We start from the raw sequence: 21550 nt of genomic DNA on the forward strand, positions 1-21550 counted from the left end.
ATCAAGCTGTTCAATGTTCTGAGCCATCCAAAATGGGGTGTCATCACTAGACGGAGGATGTCACCTAATTAATTATAATGGGGCTAATCACAAGACCTCCACCATGTGCAGCCGGCACCAGATGCGCAACCCAGCAGAAGCCATTAGAAAAGCACAGCAATATATTGGATCAGGCATCTATAAAGAAGAACAACCTGACCATACAACAAATGAACTTCTGCCAAATTTGCATTAAGTAGAGTAGGATGCAGAGTAAAGCTTGCCAAAACAGACCAAGTGTCTCCATCAATAATAATGAAGAAAGGAAATAGGATGCAGTAGGTTGCCATTTAAAAACAAATGTGGTGCGGTGCTACCAGGATATAAGAGGAACTTGAACAACCGCATAATGGCGATAAGCTGCCGGAACAGTGGAAGGAGTATACTTGTGGCAGGAATTATCATTCGCGTCCACTGTGGGAAATGTAACTCAGGAGCAGAAATCTTTGAAACCTTACGCAGGATCTGCTTCGACTACAAAAACAACAGGAGACCATGCATATGGGACTCCATGCTGCAGCAAATTTTGAGAAAGTAAAATGTGGTAATGAGCCGGAATCGGAATCGGCCATGCCATCACTGAAAGGCAACGGAAACTAAAAGTAGCACAAAATTGTCAAAAACCTATTGAACTTCAAGCTTGAAAAACCTACAGCAATAATTGAACCCTAAAAACTGAGGAGGCAAAGCCCTCCCACCACGGATGTCTCCAAGAAATGGTGTGAAGTTATTGTGGACATGCAGAAGTGCTACTCAGTACAAGACGAAACATTGGCTGCGCCATGTTGCATGGATTCTGCAAAGTCATAACTATGCTTGGGATCATAGGACCTTAGCAGGGACTGAGTCATCCTACCACCTGAGTACCCATGAGCTCATGACCAACTAGCTCTAGTGTCTCACTTGCCCTCGTATTCAGTCACAGAGGAACAAGGAACAAGTGATTGGACACCCGAGAGCACAGCAATCCCAAACCTCTCAGGAATTGCAGTGCAGGACACACCCTTTCACTCTCACACTCGCACTAGTCCACAATAAGTTCTGACAAAGGCATGAGATAGATCTCAAATGTTTATTTTAAATATTGTGCTCTAGTATACAGTATACATACCACAGCAAGTAGGCAATCACCTACCACAAATACAGTTAGCATAGCAAGTAGTCCATCAATCATAAATGGAGCTGTCATTAGAGAGTCAAGCTATCCTGGCTGAAGACAGCTGTTAGCCAGAAACTGGTCCAAGGATGCTTGATTCCGGTCCAGGGAAGACATGGCTTGGCAGTTCGGGCTGGACTGTTCCCATGAGGCACAGTGTCAAGACTGATTTGCATATGGCCATGTCTGAACTGGGTTGGCTTGGTGAGCAAAATAACGATAGATTAAACCCAGATCTGTGACTGGGGGTGAATGTTTTGCCATTGTTCAACATTCCGTCCATCATCTTGTGTGTTTTGCTGTCATTATATACAAAAGTGTAATGTAACCTCTCTCCCTTTCTACAGAAGCAAAATGATAATACATTAGATGATCTCTAGGTTTTAGCAGCAGACCTAATACCTCAGTATACACAGATAAAAATTCTACATCTCAGGTGCCATTACAATCTTTTCCTTGGGAAGGTCCCTGTCCAAGTGTGTGTTAACTATGCATACCTCTATGACAAAAGTAAGTGTTCCCAAACAACTGCTGCATTTGCGTGTTTTATCTAGGTGCTTGGGCCTGACCAGAACAAGGGGCATTTTTGTTTGACCTTGTCTACATGTTCCGATTAAATCCCAGGAAAGAACAGAACACAAAAGCAACAGAGAGTTATGTGTGAAAGTACATTGTAGCACAAAGCAAAATACATCTTCATAGTATCATGCGCAGAGGACATGCTCATGCTAACATAGGTAAAACGACTATGGGCGTGCACGGGACAAGTGACATAGTTCCCTACATTGGTTTTTAGTTGTTTTGGTGTCTATATGTTCATAAAATTAAAAGGTAGCTTTATAAATTGGTGTTGGATTTTTATCATGCACTGTGTCTTGCTTATTAAATGTATTGGTGTTTTTAAATGCTTTACACACCTGTCTCCTAAGTTAAGCATGCCAGCTCATTGCCAGCTACCACAGGTTGAGCAGGGCATAATTTAAAGAAACCTTAACTGAACCTTGCATTGTGTTTTTGACCTTATTACTAGTGGCAGGTCCCTACTTAGCACTACTGATAAGCCACTTTCTAACAGTAACCTATTAACGCTCTCCAGGATGAGATTTGTGCAACATATTTGATTGTTTCCATTAAGTAGATATCCACACATTATTGATCTTTATCCTTGTGATAATTTGTCAACACAATGCATTGAGGGCCAGATGTACAAACGTTGTTTGCAGGTGCAAATGGGTTTGCAACCCCAATAAACATGAGGCCCGTGTACTAATCCTATTCTGCGAGTTGCAAATCAATTTGTGACTTGCAAAATAGGATTAGAAACTCACTATTAGAAGGGGCATTCCAAGGGGCTCCCATCCTAATAGCAACTCCTGAGGTGATGTATGACTGTTTTGCAACTGCAATTGTGGTCGCAAAACAGCCGCAGTTTAGCACCCTTCACTTAAGGGTGGTAAACCACTCACAAACGGGAAGGGGTCCCCAGGGGCCCCCTATCCCTTTGTGAGTGGCTTTCAAAATATATTTTAAGGTCAGGCAGTGGTCACAGGGACCACTGCCTGCCCTTAAAAAATGAAACTGAAAAGTTTCATTTTTATTTTTTAAATGCATCCTGTTTTCCGGTGCAGGCACGATCCCTGGGAGTGTCAACCATTCCCAATTGCAGCAGCCTCAGAAAAGATACGGGAGGCATGCAATTGGCGACCCCATTGGGAATCACAAACAGTGTTTCAGACACTGTTGTGCATCCCAATTTGCGAGTCGCAATTTGTTTTAAAAAAATATATTTTTATTAACTGTGCTCATATTATCAGACATTACAGGACAGTGTTCATATAGCATGTGGTAACATAACATTGCACAGTACAATGTAAGGCTGTCATAGACACAAGCTGGGTATTCAACTGCTAAAAACCTGGCCCTAACCCCCCCCCTTGCCCTGTATTTCCGCCAAGGCCCCCAGACCTTCTTCCAATTCTTGGTGCAACCTCTACTCTTGTAAATAGTCTCCTCAGCTCTCTGGCTCCAATCTAAGTCACCCAACCACTGGTCCCACTGCGGAGGAGCCTGTGCCCCCAGCCACTGGCGATGTTTCTTTTCCCCACCCTGGCTGCCAGTGCCAGCCAAATCTCATTGTATCTGGACCAGTCAGTGGCCCCCTTGATCATTAGCAGTTACCACCTGGGTTCTAGCAGGAAAGGTGAACCCACAACCGCTACCATTGTGTTCTTGACCTTAGTCCAAAAGGGCACTATCTCGGGGCACACCCATAATATATGGTAGAAGGAGCCTTCACCTTGACACCCCCATGCACAGATGACCTACTGAGTTTTTCCCCAGGCATACAAGTGAGTATGAGGGTAATGTACTCGATGTAAAATTTTAAGCTGCACTAAGCGGAAACTGGCGCAAATGGTTATCTCACGCGGTTTTAGCAGGGCATTCTGTCAATCATCATCCTCCAGGGCACCTATGTCACTCGCCCATTTCTCTCGTAATGACACCAATGGGTCAGGCATGTTATTTATGAGTTTGCGGTAGATAGTGGAAGTAGGTTTCTCCAGTATGGGGTCCAGGAGCAGCCTATCATCCATAAGGAATATTCTGGGATGGACGTGCCGCTCCGTATGTGTGAACGTAGAGCCTGAGTGAGGCGTATGTAGTGGTAATGTTGGGAGTCATGAAGATCATACTCTTTTTTCAGATATTCAAAGGAGCGGGGGCATCCCCTTTCCCTACGTCTCCCAAGTACTCGATGCCTATTAGTCTCCACCCGCGAAAGCCATTCAGCCGGGTCACTTTTGCTAGCTGATCACCAAGCAACAGAAGGGTTCTGCCAGTCAGGGAGCGCATCCACCACAAAAACCTATTTGCCTCCCTCCAACACTGAACCATCACCCCTGTGTGCAAAGGCCAGTCATTCCTTAGCTTGCAGGCATAAAGCAATGCCTCGCACTTTCCTCCTGGCGTGACCAACCAGTCAACTCTATATGCCAGTTCCCTCCTAGCTGCATATACCCAGTCGTTGACCACCTGTAGCTGGGAGGCCCAGTAGTCCAACTGTATGTCTGGAATGGCCAGCCCTTCATCATACACTCCTCTTGTTAGCTTGTGCAACGCTATCCTGGGGTTGCCATCATCCCAGAGCAACGTCCGCACTGCCTGAGATATTTGTGTGAATACCCCATTCAGAATCGGACACAGCGTATTTTGTAAAATGTAAAGGAGTCTATGCAATGCTGGCATCTTGAACATTGCAGCTCTTCCCATTAGGGAAAGAGGTAGTGACCTCCAATGGCACACGTCCGTTCCCAGGCGTATCAGTTGGGTTTTCAGGTTCTTAGCGAGGAACTCCGCTGTATCCCTTGTGATGTGTACCCCCAGATATTTGAATCCTTCTACTGCAATGGAAGCAGGGCACCTAGTTGGAATCCGTGGGGGGCAATGAGAGCGGGTAGATCACTGACTTTGCCCAATTGATAGTGTATCCCGAGTAGCTACCAAATAACATAAAGAGGTGAAGTGCCTGGGTCATCGAATGGTAGGGTCAGGCCATGTATAATACAATATCGTCCGCGTATAAAGAAATACGCTCTTCCCAATCGTTGTTGTGCGCCAGGCCCCAGAATGACCTATCCCTCCTGATCCAGTGAGCCAGTGGCTCTAAGGCCACGGCAAACAGGAGGGGGGACAGGCGGCATCCCTGTCTAGTACCCCTCCATATGGGAAAAGCTCTGGACACTGTCCCGTTAACTCTCACTCTCTCTGTCGGTTGCCCATACAGGAGACGTACCCAGCTACAGAACGTCGGGCCAAAGCCCAATCATTGGATAACCATAACTAGGTATGGCCATTCGATGCTGTCGAATGCCATTGAGGCGTCCAGTGCCATCAATGCTGTCTGAGTGTTCCCCACATCTTCTGTCATGTGTAATACGCCATATAGGTGCTATAGATTATGGCGGGTGCTCCTGCACAGCATAAATCCTGACTGGTCAACATGCATGAGGTCCGGTAGGACAGGAAGCAGCCTTTCCACCAGGGCCTTAGCCAAGACCTTGGCTACAACGTTGATATGCGAGATTGGCAAGTATGAAGAGCATTGATCAGCAGACTTGCCTTCTTTATGAATCACTACAATCGTGGCCTCCCTTTGATTGGGAGGGAGCCTTCCCACCTGTCGTGCTTCTAGATACATCTGTAGGAGGGGGCCTGAAATGACATTCGCCTGTTGCATATATATTTCTACTGGGAGCCCATTTGATCCTTGCGCTTTCCCAGATTGAAGGGCATTGAGGGCCTCTCCTATCTCCTCCCCTGTAAAGTCTGCCTCTAGTCGGTCTCTTTGTTCCTGGGACAATGTGGGCAACGCAAAGTCCTGTAGGAAGTCCGCACAGTCTTGTTCTGTCCTGGTGCAGACCGGGGTGTAGACCCCTTCAAAATGTGACGCAAACGCTTCCACTATATCAGTGCTTTTGGATGCAAGTGAGCCTGTCTTGTCCTCGGCTACCAAGGAGCGCTCCCGATCTCTGCGTTCAAGCCATGCCGGGAGCTTCAGAGCTTTATCTCCTACATCATAAATTCGATGTTGCGTGGTGAGGGAATAAGCTTGCGCCTCGCTCTCAGCCAGCGCCCGGAGTTCCTTCTGTTTCAGTGCCAATATATGACAGCTATCAACTGAGGACGCCGTGCCAGCGTCTCGCTCAATATCCTCTATCTCCTGTTCTAACTTCCTGACCTGTAGGGACTCTTCTTTCTTTTTGGCCCCAATCAGAGCCTGAGCCCGTCCTCTCAGCGCTGTCTTGTAAGCCTCCCATAACGTGAGATGGGACTCAAATGAACCCAGATTCTCCTCGTAGTATAGCTGGGAACCCTCCAGGAGTTTCTCTCCTATGGTTACATCTTGGAGGCGCCACAGATCTATCCTCGGGAATGCTGCCCTAATAATCACCGCGCCCTTAAGAATTACACTGACCTGGGAGAGATCAGAAATTCCCTGGACCAGTATGCGGGGTTCTGCGAATTCACCTAACTGATCGGTGCACGCAAAAAGGTGGTCCAATCTGGAGAAGGATCCATGTCTGGCCAAATAAAATGTGAATTGTCTACGTGTGAGATGATGAGTGCACCACAGATCTACGAGTCCCAGAGCCACGGTGAAGCCCCGTAACCCACATTCTCCCCCGAACCTCCTGCCCCGCCCGATCGATCCCAGTCAGCATCCACTACAGCTTTCGAGTCTCCCCCACCAGAAGGGTGCCCCAGGGAAGGTCCATCAGGAAGGAGCCCAGTCGTGTAAAGGTCATCGTGTGTAGACCGGGCAGGACGTAGCAGGAGCCCAGCACAACAGTCCTCCCCTCCCATCTACCCACCACTGCCACCATACATAACAAGTCATCTGTCCATGTACCAGAAATTACCATAGGGAGGAGGTTTCAAATAAAAATACCCACCCCCCCAAAACCGGATGTGAACCCTGTATGGGCTACCATTTTGTAGCTAAAGCGGTCAAGTGCCTTACATCTATTGCCTAGCAGATGTGTTTCCTGAAGGAGGACCATATCAGGGGAGTGCCGCATCAGGTGTTGCAGCACCAATGTTTGTTTAATCTTATTACCTAGCCTTTTCACATTCCACATCCATATTTTGACATGCTTAAGTTCACCCATTTGAGTTTTGGGCCCTCAATCTCCTCGGATAAGTCATGACCCACTGTGTCCTGTTAAAGCAATTCCCATATGCAAAAGAACTAGTATGAGAATGAGCAAAACATATCATCCCCAAGAACCAGCCCCCCTCCCTTCGACCAACTCCCCCCTCCCTTTCTCCCTGCTCCGTGGGTCCCCAACCTTCCACCTTCAAAACTTACAGAGTGCCTGTCGCCCCATCAGCCCCAAATCAACTTGGAAAGGGAACGTAAGCCGGCAGTCAGCAGAAAGAGTTATACCTTAATAACGGAAGTCTCACCCATTATTATCGATAGGTCTAAGCAATCCTCAACTAACTCCCAGATCTCGCCCCTCCAGCACTCCCGGCCCTCCCATAATCAACATTAGGAACATTAAGTCTGGATATCAAACTATAACCTGCCCATGGCACTTAAGTTCAGTCCCTGCTCAGTCCCTTGGCCCCAATATTTATGTACTCCCCCATCACCAGGGGAGGAAAGCACCTCAGGCAGCTTCTTCCTCTGCCGTCCCCGGGCCCACTGTGTTCAAATTCCTGGGTGTCTGGCGCTGCGTGTCCATGCCCTTTGTGTCTCGTCCGGGCTGGCAGGTTTCGGACCTACGCGGGCCTCCATTTTTGCCCACTGTTCGCCATCCCTCCAGCCAGTCGCTGACCTCTTCAGGTGAGTCGAAAAAATATGCTTTGTTTCCATCCAGGATATTGAGGCGAGCTTGTAAGAGCATCATATATTCACTCCTTGTTCCCTGAGGGCTCTTTTAACCCCTTTAAAGGACCTCCTCTGATGTTGGACATGGAGAGTAAAGTCTGGGAAGAAATTAATTGTGGCGTTCTCGAGTTGAAGGATGGAATCTCGTTCCCTATAGTTCAGGATCCAGGCTATGATGGTACACGGGGGCCCCAGGCTTAGGCCTTCCCACTGATGCGCGATGAGACCTCTTTACCAAGAAAAAGTTGGACAGTCTCTTTGGCTTCAAATGGTTGAGGATTAAGTACTCCACAAACCAGTCCGTGGATGGCCCCTCCTGGACCCCCACTATGTGGATGTTGTTGCACCTCGCCCGTCCCTCCTAGTCCTCCAGCTGTGCGTAAATGTCTGTTTGGTTTTTTGTCAGGGTGGCTACCTGTTCCTCAAGTCTCTTTGTCTTGGATTGGAGGCCGCCAATACCACTCTCCGCCACAGCCACTTTGTCGTACATCTTACTGAAGTCTGCGCGCAGTAGGTTAACTTCCTCGGTCACTGAATACAGCTTAGTTCTAGGGTTCATTGCAGCTCCCTGACGTCCGTACAAAAGGGGGTGGTGATGGACGGAGCATCCGAACCAATCATACACTCACACCCAGTCAAAAGATCTGGGTTGAATCCATCACCGTTCTTTAGCCCACTCTGCCACCCCAGTTCAGACATGGCTATATTTAAATCAGTCTGACCCTGTGCCTCATGGGAACAGTCCAGCCCGAACTGCCAAGCCATGCCTTCCCTGGACCGGAAACAAGCTTCCAAGGACCGGTTTCTGGCATTAAAGCTGTCTTCAGCCCGGCTTGCTTGAATCCAGTGGCAAAGTGAGCAAGGGACTCACGTCTGAGCATACCCTGCCACACTTATGGTGGCCAAAAGCGGTACAAAAGGGGGTGGTGATGGACGGAGCATCCGAACCAATCAAACACTCACACCCAGTCAAAAGATCTGGGTTGAATCCATCACCATTCTTTAGCCCACTCTGCCACCCCAGTTCAGTCATGGCTATATGCAAATCAGTCTGACCCTGTGCCTCATGGGAACAGTCCAGCCCGAACTGCCAAGCCATGCCTTCCCTGGACCGGAAACAAGCTTCCGAGAACCGGTTTCTGGCATTACAGCCGTCTTCAGCCCGGCTTGCTTGAATCAAGTGGCAAAGTGAGCAAGGGACTCACGTCTGAGCATACCCTGCCACACTTATGGCCGCCAAAAGCGGTACAAAAGGGGGTGGTGATGGACGGAGCATCCGAACCAATCAAACACTCACACCCAGTCAAAAGATCTGGGTTGAATCCATCACCGTTCTTTAGCCCACTCTGCCACCCCAGTTCAGACATGGCTATATGCAAATCAGTCTGACCCTGTGCCTCATGGGAACAGTCCAGCCCGAACTGCCTAGCCATGCCTTCCCTGGACCGGAAACAAGCTTCCAAGGACCGGTTTCTGGCATTACAGCCGTCTTCAGCCCGGCTTGCTTGAATCCAGTGGCAAAGTGAGCAAGGGACTCACGTCTGAGCACACCCTGCCACACTTATGGTGGCCAAAAGTGGTCCAAAAGGGGGTGGTGATGGACGGAGCATCCGAACCAATCAAACACTCACACCCAGTCAAAAGATCTGGGTTGAATCCATCACCGTTCTTTAGCCCACTCTGCCACCCCAGTTCAGACATGGCTATATGACCAGCCAGAACAGGCTGGTCTGAATGATAGTGACCAAGACTTGCATAGCTCCCGAAGTCTAGGTATGCCTAGATGGAGTACCATTCGATCAAGGCAACATCTCTTCAAGAGTTATTTTTCCATTTCTTTGGTGGTTGGGACATCCATTGCGTAGAAGAAATATAAAAATCATGATTTCCACTACCAGTAGAAGGATTAGCGGAAGCCTTACAAAAAAGCTTTGCAATACAGAGTGTATGAAAACCGAAATCTCTCTGAAGACTGCCTGAAAGGTGCTTAACAGTCCAGAACCCATGGTTTTCAATAGGTGTGCTACACCCTTCGAATCAGACATGTTAAAGATATGCTGTTCATATGTTAAAACTAGTGCCTGTATCTCAGCTGAGGACGGTGCAACATGAAGAACACACATTTCTCAGGCTGAGGTTAAGGGCACATCCTTTTGTAAAACATGGCTTTCAGTTGGCTCAGAGAACCAAACCATATAAAGGAAACATTCAAAGAAGGCCTTAACAGTGCATCCCTGACTGTGTGGGTTGGTGAAAACAATACTTGCATACAACAAGTAACCCTGGAACTTATTGTGACTAGATATGTGATGCCTGGAAGTATTCCACAACAACCTTGGTTATTCAGCATTAAGTAACTCCCATTCGAGAGCAGCCTGAACGCTTGATTAACTCCGGCAGCTGGGGATCCTTAAATGACAGAATATGTTTGAAACTGAACGGTCCTTTTATGCCACATGTTTGCAATGATTTGTTGAAGTTTGATAACTTATGTTGCTGAGCTGGATGGACATTTTCAGTCAACCGCAAAAGTAATCAGCAGCCCTGAATCTCGCACAGTAAAATGAAAACAAAAACATAATTAAAGCCCTAGTAAAAACAACAATAGCAACTTTCAGACATTTGTAGTGTGTATAACGTGTGAAACTTCTGCTGAAGGCTTGTTTGAATGTATATTTTTTAAACCCCAAATGGGTCCCACAAACATATCAAGTGCTCCTGGGGTGTGCTTGCACCCACTTCCTGCATCTACAGGACACTTTATTATTATAGAAGGGGGCTGCAGATGGTTATTCCTGACTCTATATTGGGTGTTTCTGCCTTGTTACTTAAAAATTACGGCGAATATGTCAGACTTTTCAGTTGTAGAATTAATTTAAAACTTCTGAAATTATTATGATATGTATTAAACATGAAGTGGAGTGTTATTGACTCTTTTTAGACTGTTTTTGTTTTGATTAACTACACTAATGTTCTGATTTGTTACCTTTGCCTCAAATTGTAAAGCGCTCTGATATCCTTCGGGATCAAGTTTGCGCTATATAAACTTTAAATATAAATAAATAAAAATAAAACCATTACAGGCCCTGTGAAACATAAATAATATACTGGCAACTTAGAGACCCAGTTAATGAAGTCTTGCAGTCGTTGCCTCTGATAAACACTTCAGTGTCCCCATTCCTGCATCTAAATCTATACGGTGATTCCCAAGATTCATGGATGAAGTCCTCATTACCCATTGCTTCATATCTGCCTACCTGTTGGTGTTCTAGACAATATTGAAATTGGGAAGTTGTTACTGGCACTGTTATATGGCCATGAATTAACCATTCTGTGGATGGTGAGTCTGCCACATTTTTCAATGTGCAGCATTGTATATTTTGAATCTCGTTGTGCCATTCTTCTCTGTCTTTCTGATAGATTATATGCACAGAATAGAGACATACTGTTAATTTATCACTAGGGAACATAACCAGAATGCAATGATTGTAGCGTCCAGCTTAATAATAGAATGGATCATAACTGTGATTCGATATGTTGTAAGATGGACAGATCCTGTAACATTAAATTTATTGCTGAAGACACAATGCTGCCCACTTAAGGGTGTTACTGTGGTCATTCCATTGACAACCACGGCCAAAGCCTTTTCTAAGTTAACTCTATCAATTTCATGCAATCTCTCTGCAGGTTCCTGTTGAGAGATTTTCCAAACTTCATTGTAAATAGTGTATAAGAAGCATTTACTACGTGTTTCCGGGGACCTAGTAAGACATCTCTTAAATCCATGTCATCTGAGAGTAAGGGGCAGTGATTTTTCACCTGCAACAGTGTTGAGGTTCTTAGCCAATCTAGCCATAACTTCCCAACAAAATGTTTGATGTCACGACCCTGGATGTTTTTGTTGTGAATAGCATAGTTCAGACCTAAGGATACTAAACCCTTCGGTGGTACCCTTGAATCTTGACTGACACTTGTTTGTGTCGCTAGGCCAAGCTAACCATCCCTTCCAATTAGGGTCTGATCAATTGTATGGAATGTCATGCATGATGTCATCTAATGTACCCTCACAGTGTTCTGTATAATTTTGGCATCCCACAAACTGTGAAAGCGAGGGAATACGAGATGTGTTCAAGTCCTTAATCTTGGCTAACCCAAGACTTGAAGTCTGTTGCACAGTGTTGTTCAGGTAAATAATCTGCTGTGGTATGAGGCATGCTCTAAATATTGCCTCAGTTCCCAGAACCTGCCATTTCTTGGTCCCCTACACTGATTTTATGTCTGTAGTGTCTTTCCATAAGTCAAATTACAGTTCATACAGCTGGGAAATAAAGGATGCAGAGTATATCTGTTTTGTATTAGTAAGCATATTTTTCTTTGCAGATGTAGGTGCAAGCTCATAATAATTTGAGCATGGATCTGATGTGTTAAACCCAGAAAAATAAGCAAACTTTTGTGCAAACGTTTGTGAACTACCTTTCGGTAGTGTTGGGTAATGTTCTCACTGGTCGTATGTGAAAACAATACCTGTGTTTTTTTTTAATGCAAAAAATGATGACCATATTGTTGGTAACAAGACATGGTGTCAAAATCAGAGGCATCATCATACATTTCGTTTTTCAAAAATGCTGCAGATTATTCTAAATCAGACAGCATACTATATACAGTTTCAAAATCCCAATTGGTAGAGAATGTACTGGAGGTGATGATATAATTTAGAGAAATTTTAAATACATGTAGTATTTTCAAAAGTTAAGTGGGACCAAATACATCATATGAAACCCTCTCCCAAATTATTCCTTCAGGAACAGGAACTGCTGTAATGTTCACAAAGGACAGGTCTCTTTGTTCACAATGAGATGATGAATGTGGGTTAAGGACACAAGTTTACATGTGATGCTGCGTAGACCTCCGGGAGATAATGTCCACTCAGTAGTAAGAAACAGACAGTCACTAACCCTATCCAGAGGACTAGGAACAGTAGACCAAGTGCTTTCCAAAGCTGTATCTAAAGTGAAACTAGGTGAGTCTATTTCAGCCTAAGGTAGAAAGCATAACGTTGTTTTTGCGAGAAACTAGAGTGGGCGGTGTCTCAGGTTCACTTGGATCCAGAGAGAAGGTTTCAAAATCGATGAAATAGCCAGATGCAATTTGATCTATCTTTGATAGCACAGCAGGTTTAGTTGAACTTGCAGATGACTTGTTTTGAGCCATATTCACATAGATGTTGGTATGAGGCCAAACTGAAATCTGTGTTTCAATTGTCCTTTGTTACTTGTTTACTTTTAATAGGCACAATTTCCATTCCATTGTTGGCAACTCTGTTATTCCGTAGAGTAGAATCTTCAAAGTTTATTAGTCTTTCTGTCTGAACTTTCTGTACGGTAGTGAGAAGAGATCAGCGGCTATCCAGGATCCCATACAGCCTGCTATTCAGTATCGGCCAAACAGTTATCAATGTTAAATGTTTTTCCATCCACCATTGTGCTGCCGCAATCAAGCTCAGGTACCCTCATTCTCTTCCCAAATAGGACCTCATAAGGAGTACAGCCTCCTAGGGAACTTCTTGGCATACTATTAAGTACTCACTGGACACTGTATAGGTGATTGACCCAACTACCGCCCGAGCCTAATACCTTGCTGTTAAGGATTGCTTTAAGTCAAGGTTTTTCCGCTCCACAATCGAATTTCCCTTTGGGGTGATACAGAGATGAGTAGCTCAATGTAACACTCAAACTTCCCATGGCCCCCTCGTAAGCCTGAGAGCTAAACGCAGGGCCATGATTAGAAGGTAATGTGCCAATTGAATATATCCCTTTAAAAACTTGGAAATTCTTTACAACAGCTCGGGCGTCAGCTGAGCGCTAAGCCCAAACACACTGGAATACAGAGCACAAGTCCACTGCCACTAAGATATACTTGTAGGCCCCATCAGATTGTAAGGTGACGCTGTGGTCCAAATAGACACACACAAGAGGTCTGTCTGATATCAGTAGTGATGTTTGCACTGGATATGCTACGGTGGAACCCTTCATCTGCTGACAGATGCCGCACTTAAGGACAAATGTTTTTGTCTGTTTCGTGAAATCTGGCCACCAATATTGTTGTTTCTGTAGTGAAAACTTTGCATTAATCCTGCGTTTGCTGAAGCCAGACCTTCGTGTGCAGCTAGAATTAAACCTAATCTGCGATCCATGTTTGGTATTACTCTATCCCGCACTCCTTGAATTTGAGCATACAAAATATTTTGCGCATCCAACTTGTAGGAGTACTTGAGTGGAAAATGTTTTGGTACAGCTGAGCTGATTTTACATGAAACAATGACAGCTACTAATCTATGGCCATCAATTCTTTTGCGAGAAAGAGTAATTGCAGCTACGGTAGTAGTTCCCATTGTCGCCTTGGTGGCTTCATAAGCCAATGAATTCCCTTCAACGTGCATGCCAACATGTTGATGACTGGGGCTATTCTTATACCCTTTAGGCAGTCAACAGAATTGACGCTAGTGGCCTAGGGCTGCGAATGCTGTCAAATATCCACCCTCATGCTATATTTTGGCAAAATAATCAGTTCGAGATATCTAGTGTTGTTTTGTATTTTTTCCACCCAATGTTATTCATCAATGCGGCACTATGTGCATTTTTTGTACTGCAAATGTCTTTTTGCAAGTGTTCAAATGCAAATGCTTGTAATCTAAAAATAGACAATATGAATTATTGAGTTTCATTACTGGAAACAGGATTAATCATACAAGAGGTGCAAATTTCTATTACACCTTGATATTCAAATTGGTCTAAGATCTCCCTGACTTGTTTTTTTGCATCTTGTTTTATTAGGTATTGTGTCTGTGGAATTGGAGTCATTTTTATAGGGATTACATGCTGAGGTGACTCAGCATCCCAACCTTCATAGTTATGATATAATGCAGGAGCCAGTGCTACTGCCCACTCCTCCACATACAAATATTGTAGTGATTTTGAAACGAGAGCAATGAAAGCAGGTAAAATTATAGTTTCTCCCACTGGGCAATTCATAACTCAGATGTTCATTCTTTCTCAGCCAAAAGGATATTTTATCCATTAGTCATTTTATCCCAAAAGAGACCTTTAACTTTTCTTCATCTGTCCCCCTCAATTTGGAGTGTTATTTCATACAACAGGTGTGGGGCACTTACAATAGTATCAGGTGTCTCCACCTTGATATGTTCAGTCAACACCACTGTAACAAAAAATTCCATTATGTTCAGGTGAGCTATTGTTACTGCTACTGCGCTGTCTAGCATCGTCAGAGGCCATGCCCCGTTCAGAAGTATAGTCCCCAGTAGCCTGGGCATTTCTTACTTTTAGGCCAGTCTGAGAAGTTGGCCTGGTATATGCTGTCCACTAATTAAAGTGGGCCCCTTGTATAAGTCTAAACAACCCTTAGGGTGATTTAAGAGGTCAAAGATAACCTTAGAAAGCTATCCAAGTGGTAGATGTGAAGAGCAGCCTTCAGGCATAGTCTATACACATTAGTTAAACACTTATGTCTTTATTGTTATAACATACTTTAAATACCTCACATTATCTGCTACATGCAGATAAACACAAACCACACAATACTATAGCACAGAATCAATCGTAAGTAGCACTAATATAGGGAAACATCCTTTACAACTAAACTTTTTCCACGCAGTACCTTTACAAAGCAGGTATTACAACGCTAGTCGTTACAACGACTTGCGCTGGGGGCGCTGTAGGATAGGGAATAGTTTAATTTACTATCCAAAACCTTCCCTACTATCCACGGGGACTGGAGTTGGAATAGTAAATTAAACTATTCCACTATCCAGCGCCCCCCAACGCAAGTCGTTGTAACGTCTTGCATTGTAAAACCTGCGTTGTAAAGGCATGCGTGGAAAAAGCATGCGTTGTAACAACATATATCCACTAATATACCATGGGCTCCAGGGGGAGACCAAACCATATACTAAAATAGTGGTGTAAGAACCACAACTTGAGTGAAGACAGTGTCTAGAGGATTTAGAATTGCTGGGACCCCAAGGAACCACCCAAGGTGAGTATAGAGGGACCCCACGGAGAACAAGTGCAGTGTGAGAACACAACTGCGTGCTGCGTACAATTCAATGGGAGAGTCGCGGTTGCGGTTTTACAGTTTAAAGATCCTTCCCAGTGGATTATGAAGAAACCCTTTGGGACTTAGAAGCTTGCAGAGCCATCCCACCCGCAGACACCGAACATACAGACTCTATGCAGAACTGATGGAGCATCAAGCACAACTGAAGTTGCAGGCAATCCCAGATAATAGTTTAGGTACATTTTATCTTGTCCTTGGCCCAAATGGATCTCCAGAGCATTAAAGGTTGCATAGCAATCAAATCTGATAAATACCTTATTACCACTACTTGGTGTACTATCTCTGAAGATGCGGACGTGGGCAGGCATAGAGGTGTTTTAGGAAAAAGGTTTCCTCTATTTATATTGCCTGACTGGTGTTATAGCCCCACACCCCTGCACCATATAATGTAATTAAAAATCATCTCACTTTATAAATATCTATCATATCCTTGATATGGTGGTATCCCAATTTAGATGCAAATTGGAAGACCCCATATGTACTTTTTAGCATCTTTAACTGACATTAGTTAATCTATGTGACGAACTTCCCTTGCCAGAAATATTTTACCCCAAACAGCAAAAATTGTTAACAGTTACCACTATAGTGCTATCTATATAATATGTTTTTGGTTTCTTGGGTTTTAAGCTGCATACCATAGTAAATGTTTTGCTTTGTTGACTAACAAATTCCTACTGGTAATAAAAGCTTCAAACGTTTCCATTAGTTGCTGTAGGCCAACCAGAGTTCTAGACAAAAGCACAGCATCATCTGCATAAAGCAGAACCGGTATAGCATGACCTGCAGCTTGAGGTGTGTCCACCTGCACTGATTTGAGGGCTGTGTCGACTTTGTTTATAAATAAAGTAAAAAGCAATGGTGCTAAGACACAGCCTTGACGGCTGTCCATTGTTCACAACTAACAATGGACAGTAATTCCGGGAATGATTCACTTTTTAGAAATGATGAGTTGACAGTTTCCCAGAAAAGCTTGTTATTGGATGTGTCCGCTGCCAGGGATTGTTTGTCCTACTCTTGCTTCTGGAGCTCTCTTTTCCTCGTTTTGAGGACTGATTTTTATTTAAATCTCACGTTTTTGAGTAAATCAATATACCTATGTCTGCTACTAAGGGCCTGTTTTAATTAGTTCAAAGCATGAGTGCATGTATGGTTGAACCATCCACATTTTATGACAATATTGTTTGAAACTTTAATCAGGTCTAGCCCCTCCCATTTAAGTCTTATTCCATTTGGTCTGATCAGGGAAATGTTGCCAGTAACAATGTGTTGGAACACAAATGTGTTACCCCATATCAATATCGGCATTATAATACAGTAAGGATCACTAAGTAGCAGCTGTGCAATCCTTGGCATAGAGCATAGGTGTATAATACTGATGGATATTAAAACATGATCAATCACTATTAGCATTCCTTCCGATATAGGTTGGTATCACCCCGCCATTAGTATCACGTGCACATTGTACTAAATCAAGGTCATATTTTGCCATCATTGTATTTAATGCACCTCTGTAATTATTATGTGGGAAGTGCATACAGTTGTCCCCCTTGTCACTCTTATACCCACAAGCTTTGGTCATAGACAATGGGCATATTTGTGTATTGAAATCGCTTACCCACATGATTGCAAAATTAGTATTCATTGCTCTGACCAAATTATCTAGCTCTTTTTCCAGTTCAAGAACTACATTGCGGCAAGTTGAATCAAAATCATTGTTATAAAAATTAAGCAGGAGGACATCCCAACCATCTTTGCAACACAACCACAGTATTGGTGAGTGTTCTCATATTTTAATCACTCTTTTAACAACAACAGGGAGTTTATTTGACAAAAGAATTAGGAGCCCTCCTTTGGCTCTACCTACGGAAGAAGGTAATGCCAGTAGGACCATAAGAGGTAAACCCTTCAAAATAGACTTAATCTGTGCTCCAGGTTTCTTGCATACAAATGATATCATGTTTCTTAAAGAAGTCTATCTAACCTACTGAATCCTTTTTACTTGCCAGACCGGATATATTCCAGGTAACAATTGTATAGCCATTTAATGGCAAGTTCCCTATATTGTCATCAAGGTGTTCACATCTCCTTTCGTCGTCACTACTTATGTATGGGGGCACTTCATGTGGGCTTGTTACATTTACGGGAGGATTAAGTATAGTCACTTGTGAGTTATCAGCATTTAATACTCTGTCTCCCATCAGCCCTTCTCCGTTTTAGGCAGACTCCACACCGAGGTAGCCACCCAACACCCAGGATGACCAGGATGAGAGCCTGGATGCGTCACTGGACCTGCGTCTGAAGCCTGGAGCCTGGTGCCTCGCTGGACCTGCATCGGAAGACTGGATGCCTCACTAGACCTGCACCTGCACCTGTAGCCTGGAGTGGGATGAGTAGGAGCTATGGAGTTGATGAGCAGTGGTGGTAGACATTGAGGGGCGGCAATTCCTCATACCTGGTGATGAAGTCTGGCTGGTCGCATGGAGACATGTTGCTGACCTGTGTGAGAAGACCACCTTGTGCCTTTTGGAGCTGTGAATAGTAGAGGCGCTCGTGTGCACCAACGTTGGGATGTCTGCATCGCATACTACGATCCACCACTAAACTGGGGTGCACAGAGAGGATCACCACGGCACCTCTCTGCGTTACAGGCCAGGTGAGGTTGAGCTGGCCAGAAGCTATGGAGTGTGAGGCCCGAGCTGCGCCAAACTTGTGTTGTGGGTGCATTGCAAGTTCATGCCTAGAGGGCCCCAGCTGCATCAACTGCATGGCAAGGTTCATCAGCAGACTTGGCGCTGACTGCTGTACCCATGCTTGTGAAATCCCACCTGGCTGAGGCTTCTGTTTTGTTAGTCACAGATTTGGGGTGAGTTTAGCAGATTTCGCCACTCTGGAAATGTTCAGGTAAGGAGAAGTTTGGACATGTAGTGAAGGAGGCCCGGGGGTCAAGTCACCCAGGTGTAGCACCAGTAGATGATGCACACCTAGTGTCGGCTCATCCTCTTTGGTGGAAGAGCATCACCCCACTGCTTCCAAGCAGTGGAAGTTGAGGAACAATCATCACATGATGTTATTGTGCCATGTTTCCTTTGCAGGCGGGAGGGTGAGTAGAGCTGCTCCACACACAGAGCAGGGCAGGGGCGGCGTTGCATGCCCACTCAAGTGTGCAGTGACTGTTTGATCTGCCCGCTCAGGCCACACAAAGGAGTCATGCCCACTGTCCTGTTCACAATGCAGGCTGGGCAGTCTGCATGGAGAACATGCCCATGCCTCCAACCCCTGGCTGAAAGTCTCATCTTGGCACCAATGACCAATCCCTATGCTGCATTACAGCATTTGATTGGCTTAGGGAAGGGAGCCTGGCTGCCTACTTCCTGTTCCTGGGAGCAGACTCAGGAAAGCAGAGGCAACGAAGACACGGGACGCAGCCTTAAGGTAAGATTTCTCTCATTGAAATATATACAGCACCTGCTCACATACACCCCCCATCCATGTCCCATCCAGTGTTCTTTCTGGTGTTTCCCACATCCAAGCTGTTCCAGTCCCCCCGCAGCACTTCTTAATTGTGGCCGCTGAAAGGACATGCGCAGCAAGCGTTCCACTGGTGTGCCAAAAGTATATATGGAGTTACGATGCATACCATAATATCGCATTTCATTACAATGCATACTAATACTAGGCATATTGCAACAGTAGGAAAGGTGCTGGATTGTGGAAATGTAAACATTACTGTAGTGTAGTTCCTATATTCCCAATAGGCTCTGTGCATTGGAATAACATAAACAGCAGTTTAGACGTAGGACTGAGGTCATCTAGGTCTCTACTGACTATGTTAGACTTAATTAGGTTTGCCAGCTAGCTCAGAGGTCACTAGAAACTTTCTCGAATTTTCAGGAAGGAGTTAACTTTCCTGATTAGACAAGAAGGGATTCGTTTCTGACAACCCCATAAACATGACAACTTTGCTCCCTCAGAATAAAGAGTATATCTCTAGAGTTGTGTGAAAACAATAGACACCTATTTCACTCAGTCAATCGTGCATGCTTAATTTCACCAGAGTGCAGAGAAATAGAGAGACGGGCGTTTTCAATAAAAAGGTGTTATTTATTGAGCAGTCTTCTTTCTCATGCAAGAGAAGTGAGTTGCCACAATTGCAATACTTATCATGAAGTAAAGTGCGTACAGTAAAAGGAGTATTATTATTAATACTGTAAAAGCATTGACATGGTTTCTTAGCCATATGATACTTTAAAACGAATAAAATATATACATACATAAAAACATTGACTAACGTACTCAACTGGTGCTTCTAAGATACGCCTACCCCGGTGTACCTGACCTAAGCCTAATACGTGGGAAGGAGTAAATAAGTTGCAGTTTAAATTAAGTTGGTTTTTGCCAAGAATCTGAATCAAGAATTCTCTTAAGGTTTTAATCAGCTCCGTACCTTGGTTATAGAATGAAGGAGGTCTTGTATCTCTCTCTCAGGACTCGATCGCCCAGCAACCCGCAAGGGTGACTGGAAACACGGGAGCTGGAATTTCTCGGCAGGAGAAAAGACAGCGTCTCTCTCAGTGCGTCAAATGGGAGGGTCGGCTTCCTTCAGCACTTGCATCAGCTGGGCGTCGGGCAAGTAGATAGCCGCTCTGCTCCAACCCACCGTGGGTTTGCTTAAGGCAACGTCGGTATATTTATACCTGAAAGGTGCCGAGTTTGACGTAAGGTTGGACATAAGATGTCACTAAGAACTAACAGTTCTTTGTGGACTCTAGGAGTTCTTGTGCAAATCAAAACAAAAGCAGGGGGAATTCCTGAGCTGCTGGAGGCTTGGTTTGTTTAAAGAACGCGCTGTACTTTCTAGGAGTCTATGGGAGTAGCCTTGCCTTATTTGGACTGCATGGGCTATGACTAAATATGGACATGATTCTTATGCCTTTATAAGGATATGTATTGTTATAACCACATAAGGGCATGAATCGGGAATATTTAATTAGGGTCCTAGATACATTCAAAACACCCACTCCACGTATAATGTCCATCATTACTAAATACTAAGCCATACTAAACATATAATGATGCATGTGTTTTCCAACCCACCCCAAAATACATAAGTTGCATTTGAAGTGGTATATGGTATATACACGAAAATGAGTATTTATACTGTACGTTTTTCAAGCAGTTGTATCATTCAGATAATGCATATATAAATATCGGCTGAATGAGTTGCGAAAATTACATTTATGAAGTGGCTCTTAATACAGAAAAGAAGGTTGAGACCATTTCATCACATATTTATACAATACTGTACATGTGCTAGAGGCTGAGGTAAAATATTGTCTCTAGAGTCTCTAATAATAGAAGTTCTGTTCTCTAAGAATAGTTCCATGTGCCAGAAAAAGGTAAATATTTTGGAAATGGAAAAAATAATTTCTCTTTCAGGGGGAAAAATAGTTCCAATTGTTTTCAGTAGTGTTGTTTTTCAAAAACTGAAGGCCGAATTCAGAGTTCAGGGAACGCTATGTGCTCGTTGTTTTAAAAGTCATTCTTGTTGTTAGAAGAGGACATCATGTCAGATAGGCTTGCGAAAAATTGGTCTACAACAGTAGGTGAAAGTTCGACCAAGTTTGAAAAAGTTGAAATAGTGCATATGTGAGAATCATTGATATCATCAATGTCTGGATAAGCAATGCTCACAGAAGGTTGTAACTGTGTGGTGCTGCTTACATCTCGCACTTCACCGCCACCTAATCGTAATGGTGAAGTCTCAACGAATGCCGTCATCAGAATAGTTAACCGCTGGGGACAACACGTTGCATGAGCCGTTACCGAAC

The sequence above is a fragment of the Lissotriton helveticus genome, chromosome 5_1 (genome assembly GCF_964261635.1).
Source record: "Lissotriton helveticus chromosome 5_1, aLisHel1.1, whole genome shotgun sequence".
In the NCBI taxonomy this organism is placed as follows: Eukaryota; Metazoa; Chordata; class Amphibia; order Caudata; family Salamandridae; genus Lissotriton; species Lissotriton helveticus.